Source organism: Quercus lobata, chromosome 11 (assembly GCF_001633185.2).
Source record: "Quercus lobata isolate SW786 chromosome 11, ValleyOak3.0 Primary Assembly, whole genome shotgun sequence".
NCBI lineage: Eukaryota > Viridiplantae > Streptophyta > Magnoliopsida > Fagales > Fagaceae > Quercus > Quercus lobata.
Window position 1 is genome coordinate 37,696,563 of NC_044914.1, and position 8,114 is coordinate 37,704,676.

Sequence of the window (8,114 nt, forward strand, 5' to 3'; positions counted from 1 at the left end):
TAAATTCAAATAAAAAATTTATAAATTTTTTATGTGATAATTTTTTTTTAATGGCAATTTTTATCAAAATTGAATGAAATACCTAATATGAATAAACTAGTCGCTAACCCGTGCGATGCACGGGAATGCTATCAATTTTTTTAATTAAAAATAAATAAAAATTAAGATGAATCTCCAAATAGAGTGTGGCATTAGAATTGTAACAGCCATCAAATAATAACAAAATATACATTTTTCTAGATTAAAAAAATGACACAAATAGTTCAGTTATTTGCTCGTGTGATAGTGTTGCACCACTCCCAAATGACACATACACCACATAATCATTTGGTTGCTTATTTAGCCAATCAAACAGCAAGCCATTCTTGGATGAGTTACCTGATTGTGTTACTATTGGACCAATTGGATACACTGGTCTTTTTAATACATAACCAAATAGTTTATCATCTCTCAAAGCTGCAACTGTTTTAGGCTGAAGCTTCTCCCAATAGTTTTTTATTTGCACATATTGGGCAAATGTCCCAATACCATGTCTTTTTGCTATGGCTTTTTTTATTTTTCAATTTCATTTATTTCATGTCTTCCACTAAATATTCAATATATTCATTACATTAAAAAAATGTTGAAGTAAAGATGTATCCTCAAATAACTAAATATAAGAGTTTAATTCCTCTCTGTTTCAATTTAAAACCAAATTGTATTTTCCACCAGCCTGTTATATTACATAAAGATATTAGACATAGTATTGTAGAGACTGTAAATATATTAAAAATGTGAATCATGTAAAAAAAGTAACAAATAGATTTCAAAAGTAATGATACCACATAATAATAAAACATACACAACTTATTTCAAAAGGCTAATATATCGCAACCCAAAAAACTTGACTACTACACGTGTACTTTTAGGAATTACTGCATTCTAATTTGCAAGTTGCAAGTTAAACTTCTTTTTGACAGGACCTTCATATCAAACAAACACTTTCCCATATTTAGTGCCACTTAGACTTTTTATTTTAGGCCTTAAATGACTCCGAAACCTTAATGTACACCCCTTTATTCTCACATGGGAAACATGTCTATCACCAGCATCAAATAGTGAAACTATGACATTCCAAGACACCAATATTATAGTGTGATCGTCTCACACCTTTCAAAGTAATAATAGCCCAAAAAGCATAAAGTTTGTGAGATCTTTGAAAAGAAGTTAAAACAAACAAAAAGGGATAGTGAAGTCCTCTCCAAGAAAAAGAACTCCAAAACACACGTTTCAACTTTCAAATGATTTTCCTTGAGTGCCAATAAATCTAGATCAAATGGGAAAATAGATGAAAATGATGGTAAAACTGAGAAGGATTTAGGACTATCAAATGCTGAGAAGAATAACAATGCCAGGGCCAAGCCTAAGAAAGTTCTTGTGTCCTGTAAAGTCAATGAGCATTACATGAATCTTGAGGATAAATACAATTAATCTTGAGAACAAAGAATTTGATGCTGACATTCCCTTGCATCGGGGTACCAACTTAACCAACATAGCTGACATTCAATTACCTCCTAAAGATGTTGGACATGCATAGAAATTTTTAGAATTTTTTATGCTTCTTTTGGAAAGTTAAGTTTAAGTGTTTAACTTCGATTATATGTACTAGTATACCAAAATGCAAAGCTAGCAGCTTATTGTTTAATTTCTAAATAAATGTTCTTTTGCCAAAAAATTATGATTATCTAAATAGTAGCCTATTGCTATAAATCATGCTCTTAATTGCATATGGTCTCCCAATCAATTTAAACACTCTTATACTTCTACAATCTTCAAAAACTTGGGTCCCATGGCCTACAAAAAATCTACCCCATCCAATTTTCTCACCCCTAATATCTTATTCTTTATTAGAGAGAAGTGTTTTAGTAAGAGGTAATTACCATAAAGCATTCAAACTAAAAAGAATTTGCAACCTCAATCCATGCTTAAAAATCCAAACTAAAAGAAACCTAAGAAATCCAAACTATTCTAAGTTTGAACTTAAAATAGTCAAAACATAAGCTGTATTTTTTCTGCAAAAAAACATTCATAGCTTTTTAGTTGGGTGTAAATAACATAAAATGAAATAAATTAAGATCCACCATTTATAAACTGCTTTTTGAGCTACTGTGCACTACATTAAATGGATCAAGATCCTCCATTTGCAAAACTGATATAGTTGATTTAGTGATATATGCCAAATGTGTTTCCGCTCATGTGCACTTACTTTTCTAACCAATGAATATTCATAATGGGAGAAACCCAACATCAGAATCAGTACAAAGAAATTATAATCAACATTAATATTCAAACTCTCTCATGTTCCTTCAATCAAACTATAAATAGAATATTGATTTAAAACAACAACCATATATTTGCTGTGTGTTTAGAAGAGAGCATACACAAACAACCTTCAAGGATCCTTCATTGGTTCTTGAAATAATTAGCTACCCAGTTTCCTTTTACTACAATTAAATGCATAATATGAATGAATGCATATCAAAAATCATCAAATTTTGATTTTTTACCGGGTAAATAACTACCTAGATAAATAACTACTTGAGTTTAGTTTATTGCATATTTGCATAGTTTATATTGGATATATATGTTCAGGAAGACAACATTTAAATCTACTTCTTTTGGGTGAAAAATCCATAATCAAACTAAACCTAAATCTAATGCAAAAATATGAATTTTAAATACTCACAAGTTACAATTACATTCTATTAGTTGAACCATGAATTGGTAAATGATAATTTTCTCAGTTGTAGTAAAATGGTATTTCTTGAAAAAAAAAAAAAAAAATCATTGGCGCCACTCAAATCACCAATTAAAATCTTAATCAAACCCATACTATCAAAATGAAGAATACCCATAGATTTTAGCAAATTTATTTTTTCTAAGACGTATATGAATGTTTGCAAACATAACTTTTTAAAGAAGATTTAATTTTTTTTTCAACTTCTTCTAGTTTGATTGCACATTAGGATTGCAATCTACAAACCCTTGTGATGCACGAAAAAGTTTTTTATTAAATAAAAAAAAATACAAAATAATAAACTGACTCTTTCAATGATGATAACTATAAGGTACAATTGTAAATAGGATAGATATAAATTATTTTATAAACCTACTCCATATTTGTATATCATCTAAAACTGATTTTTAGGAAAAAAAAAAAAAAAGAAAAAAGAAAAAAGAGGACATATAATTCAATATGACGTGCTCTCTGTAACTTAAGTCTATTGACTACAGAGCAAAGCGTAGAGACTGGACTGAAAGACTTCGAAGAAATTGAAACCAAAAAATTAACTACATTAAAATTCAAAAAAAAAAAAAAATTATTTATGCATGATAAGTTACAAATCAAATTGAGTTTCATGAGTTCTGTAAATGTAAAGAGAACACTACAATATTAGAAATTAGATGTACATAGACAAATAGATGTACTAAAAAAAAATCAAAAATTTAGTACAGAGGCAAACGTATACCATACCTTTAACCTTGATTCAAATGGAGAAAAAGATTAAAGAGAAAGGCAACAAAAAAGAAGAAATTAATCAGGAATATTAAATCTAAATAAAGTGAATCGAAGAACAAAAATTAAGAATGAAACCTATAAATTGCATCACCGACTGGGTTGGCTGGCTTGATTTCGATAGGCTGGATGAGATCAACGGCAAATGGGATGACATTTGCATGTGGGTGGTTTGTGGCTTACAGTAGTGGTCTTTGCCATGGGTTGAGTAAGAAGATATATATTGGTTTGTGGAAACGGTGGGTGTAGTAGGTTTTGATTCTTTGGATGCTTTGTCGTGGGTTTGAGGAAGGAGATCTCTAAGGTGGTTGGTGGTCTGCATTTTGGAGGAAGGAGAAGTGGTCTTTGTCGTGGGTCTGAGGAAGGAGATCTCTGTTGGTTTGTGGGTATGGTGTGTTTTGATGGAGAATCTAGCCTTTTGCCCCTATTTGACAAAAAATTTGGCAATATGCCCCTATTTGCAAACTATATAGGTGCGTGCCCTTGTTTCGAAACTCGATTACCTTAAAATCAAGTTTCAATGAAAAACTTGATTGGTTTAAAATCGAGTTATGCCCAATCAAACTAAAAAAAAAAAATTAAAAAAAAAAAATGGCATAGAACTCAATTTTATGGAGATTGAGTTCCAAAATGCCACTATAGGGCTCCCTCAACCTGCCATGGGACAATCACACTTAGAAAAATTTTTTGCAAGAAAACACCGCTATAGGGCTTTAAAACATCACTATAGGGCTTAAAAACTCTACTATAAGGCTCCCTGAACCTGGTATGGGGTAATCACACTTATTAAAAAATATTTGCAGAAAAATGCCGCTATAGGGCTCCCTTAACCTTGTATGGGGTGACCACGCTAATTTTTTTTTTTATGGAACTCAATTTCTGGGAACTCGAGTTCCATGCAAATTTTTATTTTTATTTTTTTAAAATTTTTTAATTTTTTTTAAGTTTGATCGGGCATAACTCGATTTTCTACAAATCGAGTATTTAATGAAACTTGATTTTAAGGTAATCGAGTATCGAAACAGGGGCACGCCTCTATATAGTTTGAAAACAAGGGTATATTGCTAAATGTTTTGCCAAATAGGGGCAAAAGGCTAGATTTTCCATGTTTTGATTAAGGAATCTGTGGGTATGGTGGGTATGGTGTCTTTGTCGTGGGTCTGAGGAAGGAGATCTGACATGGGTGTGAACGTTAAGGGAGCTGGTAGAGGAGGAGCTTTGGGTTGAGGGAGTTGGTAGAAGGAGCTCTTGCGTGAATTTTGGAGAAAGAGAAGGTAGAGTGTATATATTGGGTTAGGGTTTTAGAAAAGCTGCGTTTAAGTTTTTTTTTTTTTTAAGTTTAAAAAAGTTTTTTTTTTTATAATTTTGTGCTGACGTGGAAAATTGTGGGAGCTTCAGAGGCTTTGGTTATATATATATATATATATATATATATACACATATATGTATAGATGTCACGCCCCGAACCCAAAAAGAGCTAGGCACGTGACAACAGCCACACACTTATAAAGTTTACACTTTACAAGTGTGTAAGGCCCTCTTAAACAATTAAATAATTATCCTTAAGAAAATTTCATCAATAAATTTAAAAATATCCTCAATAAAGAAATTCTCAAAAGATCTCCAAATACTAATCTTCCAACATCAAATAAGAATTAACTAAATCCTTTAAGTCTGAAGGATTACACACATGGTAATCTTAAAACATAAAAGTTCCAAAACTTATTCCACTGATTTCCTAAACTTCACTCATGCGCACATCCCAGCGGAAGCCCAAACATATGCTACTCTTCCTGATCAAAATCTGAAAGGAGAAAGAGGGGGGGGGGGGGTGAGTTGACAACTCAATAAGTAACCAAAATCCAATTAAGTTCTATCCAACGATAGATCTGTGAGGTAATAAGATATAATATAAATCTTCAAAAGTTATACTATGCTATGGGTTTTCAAAAATAACTAAAGAAATCCCATAGTCTCAAAATAGTAAGTTGCAAATAAATCACATACTTTAATCTTACAAATATATCATAGATGGTTTAGAAAGTAGTCAGTTTTTCATATATCAAAAGCTATAACTTACAATAGGTTCTAAAAATACATAAGCAATTTTGAAAACTCAAATTAGTTCAAATACTTAAACGTAATTCATATTCTTAACAATCTTATGACTATGGTCACGCTATATCCCCATGATTGGGCATCAGAGTACCAATGAATAACCCCAATTGGTTTGGGTATCAGAATACCAATGAATAACCCCCATTGGTTGGGTATCAGAGTACCAATGAATAACCCCTATTGGTTTGGATATCAGAATACCAATGAATAACCCCCATTGGCTGGGTATCAGAATACCAATGAATAACCCTATTGGTTTGGGTATCAGAATACCAATGAATGACCCCCATTGGTTAGGTATCAGAATACCAATGAATAACCCCCATTGGTTTGGGTATCAAAATCAATTCATAGTCAATTTGTCCATAATCATATATAATCATATTTTCAGTATTCAAATATATTTGTGATATTTTTATATTCTGTACTTTAAATCAATATAGTTAAAGGAACAATTAAATAAATAAATCATATATTCAATGCTCATATTTATTTGTGAAATTTCTCTATTCTTTACTTAAAATCAATAATACAATAGAAATATATAGTAACAACTGTAAACAATTTTCAGTAGTTAAAATACGCAAAATAAAACCCATTAGGATAAAGTTACTTACCTCCAAGTGCTATTCCAAAAGAAACTTTTCCTTAACAATTCCTCTAAAATCTTTAGATATCACCTAGAATAATTTTCAAACACTATACTCAATAATCAAATAATTCAAAAAAACTTATGACGTATCCAATCAGATTAGAGACTATTCAAAATAACCAATAATTTCCCACCATCCACTCACACCAATATCCCACGTAACTTTACAATATTTTTGCTCTCTTTATTTTCTGCCACTAATAGTTCCTAGGAATCAAGTCTATAGTTACACCATACCTATAGGCCTAAAAGTAGATCACCCATTATTATATTCATGAGTTGATATATATATATATATATATATATATATGTATGTATGTATGTAATCACTTAGTCAACCTGCTGCTTCCCCTTTACGCCCTCAACCAACCAAATAAACAAATATAATAATAATAATAATAATAACAATAAAGAAAAGGAGCTGGCTTTGCTTTCTCAAGATGGTAATTCCATTTACCATATATGCATATATAAATGTATATATATATATATATAAATATATATATATAGATATATATATTTTTTTTTCTTTCCTGCTAGTGCCGCCGACCATAATACTCTTTAGGCATGAGGACAAAACTAAGAAAAGCACTGTATCAAACCAGAGTCAAGCTCCTGACATGCTTTTACCGAAAAATACTATTAGACACATATTTTACTTCCATAATTTATCACACTACTGACCAACACAAAAACTTTTTGCTATTCACCAAAATTCAATTCGGTAAACCTGTGCAACACTTACAGTTACCACAACACCGGGAGGGAAAAATAGATCAAATTCCTTCTTCGTCTACATCATCATACTTCATTGGATTTTTTTTTTTTTTTTTTTTTTTTTTTTTATATAGTCTCACTATTAGCCAAAATACCCACATAAAAAAAATACTCTAATTCTAAACAAAACTTAGATTTGACAAGAAAGAAATTCTTAAGCTCTTACCTCAAAAGTGTAATCAATCCTTCTTTACTTCAGTCTTTTGGGTAGTCTCTTCTCTCAAAATATCTTTTCATATACGTTGATTTAATAAGCTTATATAGTTAGGGTTTCAACCTTATTTTCTAGAAAACTCCCTTATAATTATTAGTTATAAAATTGTCCCCATAAACAAATTTACTTAAATAACCTTCCTTTTTTTTTTTTTTTGGGGGTATTATAATCTCCCCCACTTATAAGAATTCAGTCCTCTGAATTCATCACAAGATGAACAAATTATCACGCTTCCACTGCGCTACTCTAAAGCCACAATTGTATCAATCTATACAAATTTATCACTCATCACCATAGTTCAAAACTATTTCACAACATATGCATAGATTTTTCCTTCCCAAGATTTGTAAGATAAAAATTTCCAAAGCAAATGGAGCCATGATGTTTCCGCTGCATAATACAATACCACTATAAAATCTCTTACTCAATTACCCATAGTTTAAGAACAACCATATTATGAAAATTATAAGATTCTTTTAAGATATACATATCTCTAGTCTAAATAGATCTCTAAGTTCCTTTTAATTTGAATAAAAGTTCCAAGGCCCATTCGTTTAGATTAACCCCAATAACTTATTTTTCCATCAATTATTAATTTCAACAAAATTCCATGGCCCAAGTAGTCTCCAAAAATTACAATAAGGGAAATCCACAATTTTGAGATTCACCATAGACCATTGAATGCTAGCATCCGTTTAATTCTATACCTCAAAATTAAGTAGTGCATCCAAGGTTCCAATCCTTCCTAAGTTCAGAACTAATTTACAACATATGCGTGTATCACTATATCTTTTCTT

General features: G+C 30.8%; 1 long non-coding RNA gene across 1 annotated transcript; it reads right to left on the reverse strand.

Annotated features, from left to right (window-relative positions):
- Window positions 1-5,088: 5,088 nt before the first annotated feature.
- Window positions 5,089-7,310, reverse strand: LOC115967943. The gene is made up of 3 exons (XR_004086598.1): window positions 7,270-7,310; window positions 6,292-6,354; window positions 5,089-5,360 (listed from the first exon to the last, which is right to left on the reverse strand). It is a non-coding gene; the product is annotated as an uncharacterized LOC115967943 (long non-coding RNA).
- Window positions 7,311-8,114: the final 804 nt, after the last annotated feature.